The following is an 11,487-nucleotide window of genomic DNA, read 5'->3' as shown; positions in this document are numbered from 1 at the left end:
TTAAATAAAGAGAAAACATGATATTTTAGTGTACGACCGTTACCCTTTTCGTTGGATTAATCAGTGGGTATATGCAAAATTAACTTGCAACCCAAGATGGCGGTTAATTTACATATGTCGGGATCCAAGCCACAGACTGAGGCTTTAGGCCTGGGGTAAGGGGAGGAGCCAGCCAGCGATCCTTGAACCCAGCGATGGTTGAATGGCGGTGATGGCGGGGGGAACTGGGATGGAGCCAGCCAGCGATCATAGATGGCGGCGGCGGCGGGGAGCTGGGGGTGCCCCGGCCCAGGCCTAAAACCTCAGCCAGAGGCTTTAGGCTTGGGCCGGGGAGGAGCCAGCCAGTGATCCTTGATGGTGGTGGTGGCCCGAACCGGGGCGCAGCCAGCCAGCGATCCTTGATGGCCACGGTGGCTTGGAGCTGAGGGTGCCCAGGCCCAGGGCTAATGACTCGCCAGAGGCGTTAGGCCTGGGCAGGGGCCAAACCAGCAATTGGTGTGAACTACAGAGGAAACACCTTTTCTGACTGCTGATTGGTTAAGCTCCCTGTATGCCACTGATAATATTCTTAGTAACTTGGGTAATAAGAGTCCAAAAAGTGATCTAGGGTTTTTTTTACCACACTCCTGGAGAAAAAAATGAAGGTCTGCTGCTGGAGGGTTAAGAAATGTCATATCCTGTCCTAGCCAGTTTGGCTCAGTGGATAATGCCTCCGCCTGCCCAATGCAGATTCTGGGTTCAATTCTGACCAAGGGCATGTACCTAGGTTGCAGGTTCCTCCCTGGCTCCGGTCCAGGTCAGGGCTCATGCAGGAGGCAACCAATCAAAGTGTTCCTCTCACTTTGATGTTTCTTTCTGTCTTTCCCTTTCTCTTCCACATTCTCTAAAAATCAATGGAAACATATCCCCAGGTGAGGATAAAGAAAGAAAGAAATGTCATATCCTATGAAAGACACTTCTTGAAAATGCCTAAAGAAAGTTGTCATTTTTTCATGGTAAAGGGACTGGAGTCCGTATTGATGAAAACACCTTGGTGGCTGCGGTGACTGGCAGTAGCTGCAACAGTGCGGTGATGGCCTGGTGCCTTCCCCTGATCAGCCTGGTCGACTCCCACAAAGGGAGGCCAGACTGTGGCTTAGGCCCACTCCCCAAGGGGAGCAGGGAGCAGGTAGTAGGACATCCCCTAGGGCTCCCAGTATGTGATAGGGGGCAAGCTGGGCTGAGGGAACCCCCTCCCCAGTGCACAAATTTTTGTGCACCGGGCCCCTAGTAAGTTATAAAATACATAAATTTATTAGAGATAAATGGGAAGAAAACAAATGTACCCATACCAAATATTCCTTGTGGTTGGTTCTGAGTACTAGGTTATGAATGATATTTATACTTTCCTTTGTTTTATTGTATTTTCCACTCTTTCTAAACTAACCAGATATTACCCTCATTTAAATAGTGTCCTTTCTGCAACTGGTGGTCCCATCTCCTTTCCTTCGGATGATGGGACAGACGTGCTCCCGAGGAGGCCACAGGGCCTAAGGACGGTCTGAGCCTCCATGCCTGGAGTGGCCTCTGCCTCCGCTAGAGTTGTTGGCGGGCTCACCATGCAAAATCCACCAGCAACATCCGGCCCCCTTCCCATTCTGTGGGTTCAAAGCCAGTGAGTCCGTTTGCCTGGGATGCAACCAGCCCACAGCTGGTGGCGCCTCCAAAGGCCACACCTCCTTCCAGCCCCCGCCACCTGCCCTCACCAAGGTCCTGAGAGCCACTGGCCACTGCCTGCAGCCTGAGCGCTGTTTTGTTTGGAGAACACAATACCTCCTGGACACTAAATTAAAACATACGATTAGATTTCCATTAAGCTACAGCAAATCCTGCTGAATTGATCCAATCAGCCTACATTCCTCTATGACATCATGCTTTAAAGGCTTGGCCTGAACATAAATACTTAATGTAATAAATACAGTCTGAAATATTTGATCTCCTTGGCAGTTTAATTGATCTACTACAGAGACTGACAGAAAAAAATTAAGTTAGTTCTGTCTCGTCTCTGCCGATGGCACGTCCTCACGCAGGGGCCCGTGGGCTGCCGGCCTGGTCACGGCGGGTCCCGCACCCTGGCTTCCAGCTGAGCGTCCAGGCTAAGGGGACAGAACTGAGCAAGGAAGCAGGTGCGTGGGCTTACGGGATGTGTACCACAGATTCTGCAGCTCACGTTTTTACTTTATAGTAAAACAAACAAACAAATAAACATTTGGTGAGTGATAATACCGGTTATTTATAGCCCACAAGGAGCATTTGAATGGGAATGTTGGTACAACAGCCTACAGTATTTAAGCATAGATTTTTAGATGCTGTGGCTAAGTGTGCTCGCCAATAATCAAACCACAACAAGGTCAAATTCACACCCAGACGGCTTCTACCATGGAACCCCCGAAGCACTGCTGTCTCTGTTGGATGTTTTTATTGCCCTTTTTCCATGAGTTTATTTTGTGCCCACCTCACCTCCCAAACTTGCTGTAAGTGCCCTTTGCCCATCCTCACCCTACACTCCTGACCCCAAAACGAAAACGTCCTGCTTGGTGCAGAGTAAACACTAGAAAGCGAGGGAGAGCTATCTTTCCTGACCAAGTTGGCATATTTTACTTCCTCAAAGGGCCCTTTCCCAGGTTCTAAGCTTCCCCAATACCCCACGGTAAGGAATATTGTAGTCCTTACAAAGTTACCCAGTCTGCTTAACGCCAAACCCCCTGGTTAATTTGGCAGGTTAGTCTGGTGACTTGAGCTAAGCCCCGCCCTGTCTCTATTCCAGGTGTCACTCTACACCCACTGTCCCCCACCTGCTCATGCGCCCAGCAAACTCCTTGACAGGAGTGGGCTCACCAGCCAGTCCCTTCTCTGTGATAGTCTCGGGGCCGGCGCCAGGCTCCCATTTCAGCTTGGATGTCTCCGAAGGGCAAACAGACAATGACCCAGATCCAAGGACGCGGGCACAGCCCCAGGAGCAGCAGGGACATGCGTCCCAGGCAGGGCAGCGCCAGGTAGCACTGCCCACTCCTTCCAGCAGCAGCCAGACTCTGGATGGGCAGGCGGCTTCTCCCGCCCCTGGGCACAGGCCAGAGCCTCCACTCAGCTCCCTGCACTCCAGGCCCCATTGATTAACAGGAAGGGCAAACCCATCAGCACCCATAGGAAATGGCTTCTGGAAAGTGAGCTGCAGTTTTCAAAGCCAGAGAATGACAGCAGGTGCCTGTAAAAGGAACAGAATCAATACAGGGTGAGGGGGCTACAGGGCGGGACACCGGGGGCCCTGACTTGTCCTACCTCTGACAGACACACAGTGTGACCTGGGAAGTCCTGTTCCCTTCTCCGGGCCTCAGTGACCCCCACTGGATCCAGGAAAAGCAGGGGTTACTCATCTTCAGTCTCCACCCAAGTCCTCCTGACATCAGCCAGGCTGGGAGGGGCTAGGGCTGACCCAGCTGCTTTCCTTGTAAACCTGAGCCTGAACAGGTCCCTAGTGAGCTCTGGGCCTCGCCACAGTCCTACCAACATCGCCAGCACCTACTGGACCCTAGGATGTGCCAGGCCCATACACACTCCACCGACCACAGGCACTTCCGGGAAGGTCATCATGATCCTCATGTCACAGACAAGGAGACTGGGTCTGCCTGAAGTTGAACGGACAGCAAGAAGAAGGCTTGGGCCGTGGCTGGTCTGACTCCAGAGCCTGGGCCGACCTGAGGCTATGCCATGCTCCTCTCCCAGGACCATGGCTCCATCCAACCTTCCTCAACCTACCAGCCCTGCCAGCCTCATGCCTTTGCTCATGCTCTTCCCTCTGCCCAGAGTGCCGTGCCCACTGGACAAGGCCTGCACTTCCTTGAAGCCCAACTGAAGCACCTCCATGGGAAAGCCTTCCTCATTCCCACAGAGAAAGCGTTCCTCCTCCCCCGGGCTCCCCCGCAGCCTGCGTGTGCTCCTTGGCCTCTATGAGAGCAGGTGACTGTGCCACATGACATGGAATTCTTTGTTGATCTATTTGTCTCTCCACGCCCATCCCCAGCCTGCAAGCCCCTTAGGGTAGGGTTGTGTCTCATTTACTGCCAGATGCTCAGCCTCTGGTTCAGAGTCTGGCAAAGTGGGGTTCTCAGTGGGCGCCCGGAAGAACAGGAGGTCCCAGTGGTTCTGGGGTCCAGGGCCAGGGTGCTAGACTTAGAGTCTCCTAAGTGAGGCCAGTCTCCCAGGCCACAGCAGCATGACCTTCCTTCCTTCTTTCCCCAAATCCCACCACCTTTTACTCTGCACCAAACTCTGTGTTAGGGGCAGAGGTGAGTCAGACATTGCCAGTTCCCTGAAAGTACTTTAGAGTCAGGATTGGGAGGTAAGGTAGGTTCAACCACATGTACTAGATTCATGTCATGGAGCCAGAGTATCCTTAATACGTGTGCCAGTTAGTCTCCAAAGAGGGCCTTCCATCTCCCAGTATTCACACTCATGCGCAGTCCCCTCCACTTGAGTCTGGGCTGATTCTGTGATCGATTTAATCAACAGAATGCAGGAGAAGCAGCACAGGTCTGAGTGTGAGCCTTAAGGAGGCCTGGCACCTTCTGCTCTTACACTCTGGGAGCCCAGACACCATCTAACCCCTCCCCATAGGCCTGTCGTGTGGGGGGAGAGGGCTCCCAGCCTCCCAGCATCCCTGCCAAGGCACCAGACACAGAAGCAATTCCATCTCGTAGGTACCAGCCCCAGCCGCCGTCTGACTGCACCTCCACCTTCATGAGACCCCGGGCAAAGCAGCAGCACAACTGCCCGGCCGAACACAGTCAGTCCTCGTGTCAGGAGAGATAACAAGCCAGCGGGCAGGTCTGCCGCTGCTTCACATTACGTTTTAGGGTAAAGGAAAGCAATACCGAAACCTGGAATGGAGACTTTTAACATATATATATATCACAATTTCCTCATGACCACAGATGCAAAAACCTTAAGCAAAATATTAGCCAACCGAAATCCAACTAGCTATGAAAATGGTAACTTGTCAGATCTAATTAGGTTTATTCCAAGAATTCACAGCTGGTTTAACATGTAAAAAATTAATCCATGTAATTTACTGTGTTAATATATTGAGAAAGAAAACCCACGTGATCCTCTAAGCAGCAGCAGAAAAGAATTTGATGAAATTCAACATCCATTTATATTCATGATTTTTTAAAAAATAATAATTAAACAAAGACTTTTAGAAGACTTGGGCAAGAAGAGAATATCTTCAGTTAATACCAGGTATCTAAAAAAATTAACACAATTGTGAAACCCTGAGAATTCTCCCAGGAGATCAAGAGGAAGGCAAGAGTTGGTCACACAGACCACATACTGTATGATTCCATTCATGCGAAATGTCCACAATCTATAGAGACACACAGACGGTGCTGCCTGGTCAGGGAGGGACTGCTAGCAGCACGGGGAAATGAAAATGTTCTGGAGCTGATCGGAGTGACCATTGCACAGCTCACAGATGTACTAAAATTCACTGAGTTATACACGTTAACGGACGAATTGTATGTGATGTGAATTATATCTCAATAAGATTGTTATAAAACATGGAATAAAGGCAAGATGACTGTGACCACCACTGTCATTCAACGCTGTCCTAGAGGTTCCAGCAGGCACAGACAAGAAGGAAAACGACTGGGAAGGGAACACTCTGTCTTTAGAGAAATCCGATCTTGTACTTAGAATATCATAAAGAATCTATAACTAACCCTAATTATATAGACAAATCTCCCAAACATGTGCTGACCCAAAGAGGCCAGACATGAAATATACATACTGTATATTGTATGTATATTATATACATACTAGAGGCCTGATGCACAAAAATTTGTGCAAGAGTAGGCCTTCCTTCCCCCAGCTGCCGGCACCAGCTTCCCGCCAGTACCCAGGACCCGGGCTTCCTTCCTCCAGCCGCCAGCAGGCACCCGGGACCCCAGCTGGCTTCCCTTGGGCTGGCCCTGGCTTCGTCAGGAAGGATATCCAGAATGACGTCGGGAAGACATCCGGTCTAATTAGTATATTACCCTTTTATTATTATAGATTACATATGTAATATGTCAAGACTAAACAATAGTGTTTCAGAAAGCCTGCTGAGGAGGTTGGCAAAGCTCTATTACCATAAAAGTCAGCAAAAGGTTTTATTTAGGGGAAGGAAGGTGATATGAGTAGAAAGGGGTGCAGGGACTCAGGGGTCTCGGGGTACAGGCAAAGTCCCCGAGGGTGGTTACATAGGTGCTTAAGATCATTCATTCACTAAGCCTTCCTTAATCATTAATCGTGTTCTATGAAATGTTTCTAATGATTATTATATTTCACAACACAACAATTTTTACAAATTGCGTTTTTTACAAAATCACAACACGAAGGGAATGTGATTAAAGAGGAATGGGGGTGTGGAGTGCTTTCAAGGCTCAGCAGAGGCTAGCCGTGGAGGGTGAATGCTGATTGGCCAGTAAAGCCCTTGCAGTCTCAGAAGCCAGACAGGTTACCCAGGCCTAGAGGCCAAGGCCAACGTCACAAAGGGAGGGCATGTTCTTGGCTAACGAAGAGGCCTTGCTCTCAGGAAGGCCATGGCCAGACTCTTATCCACACACATCCCTCAGTCCCTCAGCCTCCAAGGCCTGGAAGGCTGAGCTCAGCCATGTAGGGCAGGTGTGGCCAGAATGCCAAGTGCCTCCAGTCTCCTCCCAGCCCAGCCTCATTTGGGACAGCTGGAGCCGCCTCCCCTGCCCAGGAGGGGGAGGGCGAGGGGAGGAGGAGGGGTCAGGCCTTAGTCCCTTGCTCTGCTGCTGCTGCTGTTACCTCAGGCCTAACTCCAGGGAGCCACACCAGGGACTGGGTGCCCCCACATGCCCGACTGGCCCAGCAGGCTGCCACCCCCTCCTGCCTGCTCTGCTTTGGGAAAGTCTGCGGCGAGGCCTCCGCCCAGCTCCAGAGAGGGGCTGTGACTCTGCATTTGAGAGCGGACTGAGCTCTGAGAGCTCTCCCCTAGCAGCGCAATTAGTGTCCACCCACCTCACACCCAGCTCTCCGAATCCCAGGTTCCAGGCGCTGGACTAAGTGCACGGGGAGCGGGCCTCGCTGCCTGTGGCTCTCCCGCCCCCACACACCGCCATCCTGTGGCCAGCACTTCCCCTGAACAAACCCCAGCACCTCCCCTGGCCATTAATAACCTCCTCTGCATGAATGAATGGTGAACACGGGCTGGCCGTTCAGTCAGCCGAGGAAATTCTTTGCGTTGCTGAGGCTTTTTGTCTGGACCCCATTATTGTCATGCAAACCCTCCCGGCTTGGGGCAGGTCCCGCTGCCTTTTACGTGAGTCTCCATAGCACACCCATCACGGAGCACACTAGCTGCACGCGAGTCCTCCCATCCATCCCGAGTGCACAGCCCTGGAAAGCCAGGGAGAGGATGGGTGCCTGGCCAGGAGTCCCACCGGGGCGGGAAGGAACGCCCACCACTGCCAAACGTTGGAACAATGGGGCTTAAGAAAAAGGTGGGTGTCCGCTGCAATGAGGTTCAGAGAAACGGGCAGCGTTCGGGAGAAGCAGACATGTCAGCAGGTCCTGTGAAGGTGAGTGGGAGCGGAGGAAGCTGGCTGCGTGCTCAGGGAGCACCGCCCGGTGCCACACCTGCCCTGGGTGTTCTCACTCCTGCTCCTCGCTCAGCCCTCGGAGTCCAGGCCCGTGACGATCAGAAGGGGAAGCAGAGGTGGAGGAGCCAGTACCTTACGCAGGCGTACGTGGCTAGAGAATGAAGGTGGAGTCACACAGGAGGCCACCCAGTCCTTGCCTGACCACCGCTGGTGGGCCGCCTGATGATGAAAGGGTGATTGAAGGAGGAAGCCCCCACAAATGCCTGGCTTTCTGTTGCCCCGCTCTGTCCCAGTAGGCGGATTCCTGGCCTGACGTAGCAGCTGCCCACTTCCTGATGGGGCAGCCTGATGCCCACTGGAGCCTGTGCAGCAGAGCATGGAGGCTAGTCTGCCACCCCCCACCCCCGCCATGGGGGCACACTCTGCTTGACCAGCCACCCCAGAAGGGACATGGCCTCCTGTTCATCAAGAGTGCCAACCCCACCCCCTGCCCTTCTCTGTTGCCCCAGCAGCCTGCTGACCTATGCAGACACCTCCGTTGGCACACAGGGGGCCACACCCGGCACGGAGACTGCGCACTGCATCACAGACAGAGCACAGCCCCGCACACAGTCCAGTGCTGAGCCACGTCTCTGCCTTTGCCCGCCGGCGTGAGGCGGAGCCGCGGAGTGGAGCTGTGGCATGTGCTGGGCATTTCTAAGCTGGGCGGATTGTCCAAGTACAGGGCAATTCCCAGGCCCATCTTGGTTTCCCCAGCTCTCCAGATGCTGCCAAACCTCAGGCCCCTGCTCTCAACAGGTATCTTCAAGAAATCAAAATCAGTCTCTCTAATTTGTAAGAAACCATGATCCGGAGTTCCTCACTGCTGACTGCCCAGTCTGTGCGAGAGCTCAGCAAAGTGGCTGCTGCCTTCACCTTTTCTGGGCCACTTTCCCCCGAGACCTAAACACTAGAAGGCAGAGCCCAGTCCCTGGCACGCTCTGGGCCGAGGTCAGGAGCTGAGCTGACAGGGCCCAGCCTGCCCGCCCACCCCCACCCCCCCTCGCGGGGGAGGCAGGGCTTGGCATCACCATGCAGCAGCTCCAGAGGCCGGGGGCCCCAGGCAACAGCAGCACCGAGCCGCCTGCCTGCTCAGGAGCTGACAGCCAGTATTCCAAAGGCACCCCTCTTTCCAGAGTCCATTCAAGGCCACATAATTTCTAGGCAAGTGAATTTGAGTTCCCATAAAACGCTACAGGACCCAGCGGCCTCACGGTCACTGCTCACAGCACCTCTGAGCACTGCACCTGGGTGACGCCCAGCTGCCCGCAGACACTCCCGGAGGCTCTCAGCACGTCCTGGGCAGGGACCTCACATCTGTCACACAGTGCCCAGAGCCTAAACGCCAGATCCCCGCCAGATCCCCGCAACTTGTAACCACACAGAATGCTCCCCAGGCCAAGTCCTCGAACCTGGGCTGAGACAGGCCTGGAGGCCTTCCCAGGACACTTGCTATCTTCAGTCCAAGACTAGGTGGCCCACTAGGACCACTCAGCCCGAGGAAGGAGACGGCACTGGTTTGATTCTGGGAGCTGAAAATCACTTTGATGTCTTTCTTCTATCATTTGCAAGCTGCTGGGGCAGCAGATTGGAATCTCGGCTGGGAGGGCTGTGGTGCTCAGCTCACACTGGCCCTGGTCCCTGGAGGGAGCCTCAGAGCTGTGGGCTCGGAGCTTCCTCACTTGCTGGGGAGAAGCGGGGTGGGGTCCCATGCCCCTTCGGCAGCGCCCAGCAGGGGCAGGAATGAATGGCCGGTGTGGGGGAATGTCCTGTGGAGTAGCCCAGACCACAGAGGGGGACTGGCTGAATAAGTGGCCTGTGAGCAGTAGCGTTGCTCCCTGAGCCTCAGCTTCCGTTTGTAAAAGAGCGATGGGCTTGGAGCCCAGAAGGGTGCCTCCTCCCACCATCTGCAGGGAGGTCCTCCGGCTGCGAGGGCCGCCCCCTCGATGCCCAGCAACCCCTGGGATGCTCAGGCCCAGAGACAGAAAGCCTGGTTCAGCCACCTGAGGGGACAGTTAAGGGGAGGGAGGCTGGTTACAGCCCAGAGACCCCTGGCACTGAGCCAGGCCCTAGAAACTTGGGGTTGGTGGTCCTTTGGGCCCCATTTGGGCTACGAACTTAATTTCTGTAGTTTAGGGGAAGGTCAGAAAGCCATCCTGGCCCCAGCCCCTCTTACCCATGCTCCCCAAAACCACTGAGCAGTAACCGCAGGGATGCTTCGAACCTGACTGGCAGGTACACACTTCTCCCCAAGGCCGAGGTGGAGGCTGGGTCCCCAGGCGCATCTCCAGGGCCTGCCGGCAGCCGGGCCTGACGCGGGCCGTGCTGAGCAGCAGCCCCGAGGCAGCCCCGGGACTCCCCGCTCCGAGCAGCCCTTCCGGAGGCCACCCGGGGTCGGCCTTGCCGAATGCAGCACCAACCAGCAGCAGCCATGCTCCCAGAGCCACCTGTGACCCCGCGCCCTCGCTGATGGTCCTCACAGCACCCCCTACGAAGGCAGAACTGAACACAAGACCACACGGCCGGACAAGCACAGAAGCCGTTTGCAGTAAATGCTCACTTTCCTCCCTCCCAACAGGGCTTAGCCGCCAAAGGCCAGGCCGCTGCTCAGGGAGCCACCTGGAGTGGCCTCGTGCTGAGAGGGTCAGGACAGGCCAGGCAGGGACATCGCTGGGGGCAGGCCCAGGAGGAGCTGAGGTGGAGCTACCTATGTGGGAGGACATGCGGGAGAAGGAAGCAGAAAGCGGAGAGGGGTGTGGGCGGGAGAAACCCCCTCAGAACGGCGGCCGCAGGCCGGTCCGACCCAGGGTGTGCACGTTGGGCCCCAAAGACTTGGAGGCAACATGTGAAAGATAGAAATGCTCTAGTAAAACTCCAGACTTCCGGCTGACACCCACGTCCCCCTGGTAACCTCCCTCGGGCCTGACTCCGCCTCTGTGGCGCCCTGTCAGCCCAGTGTCCTGTGGATGTGTCCCAGGGACGCACTTGGGGGGCTCTATGCGGCCCCCCAGTACCAGTCACAGTCGCTGTAGGAAGCGCTAGGGGGTGCGAGGCCCGAGCTGGTGGCCCTGAGCCTCAGCCCCTTGTGCCCAGCTCCCTGACCGCCCAGAAGTGGCTCCAGGCTTTGAGGCTCCACCTCCCACAGTGGAAAGTCCAAACCCAGGAGCGTGGCATTCGGGCCTTCGAGCTCAGGCCCCTGGCAGGCACTTCCCATCCTTGGACACTCTCCCATGGGCACCCACCATACCAGTCATTCTCCAGAAAAGCCTGGTTTTCCGCCCCAACACACCTCCCTCCCGCCGGCATCTTTGCACGTGCTGCTCCCTATCCCAGAATGCCTTCCTCTCCCTTCAGGACACTCCAGGGAGGCTCCATCACGCCCTCCTACCTCCCCCAGAGTCTAACAAAGAACCAGCTGGGGACACCTGGCCGGGGGGGGGGGGGGAGGCTGTCCCACCCCGATTATCAGGAAGCAACCCCACCTCCCAGACCCCTGTGACAGGCGAGGCCTCGGGGGAACACTAACATGGACCCCCACCCTCTCTGGGCCCAGCCCTGCTCCTGGCGCACAGCAGCCTGACCCACTGCAGGAGGAGGAGGCTTGGGGCCCGCTCATCCAGCAGGGGGTGCCCAGAAATCCCCGAGGGACAGCCCACAAGGGTTCCTCTCTCTGGACCTGACAGAACATCCCGAGTGGCTTCCATCCTCAGACAACAGCAGCCACAGATAAGACAGCAAATCTGACAGTGAGAGCCTCAGCCAGCTGGAGTTCCTGGGGCAGCAGGTGGCAGGCTCCACGGACGGA

The 11,487-nt window shown here is 55.3% G+C and overlaps 1 protein-coding gene across 1 annotated transcript in view; it reads right to left on the bottom strand.

Moving 5' to 3' along the window:
* Positions 1 to 11,487, bottom strand: part of DRGX (dorsal root ganglia homeobox) — a 28,336-nt gene that overhangs the window by 7,945 nt on the left and 8,904 nt on the right.

Source organism: Myotis lucifugus, unplaced genomic scaffold (genome assembly GCF_000147115.1).
Source record: "Myotis lucifugus unplaced genomic scaffold, Myoluc2.0 scaffold_206, whole genome shotgun sequence".
Classification (NCBI taxonomy): Eukaryota; Metazoa; Chordata; class Mammalia; order Chiroptera; family Vespertilionidae; genus Myotis; species Myotis lucifugus.
The sequence above is the reverse complement of the archived record's forward strand: the minus strand, read 5'-3'. Positions and strand labels throughout refer to the sequence as shown.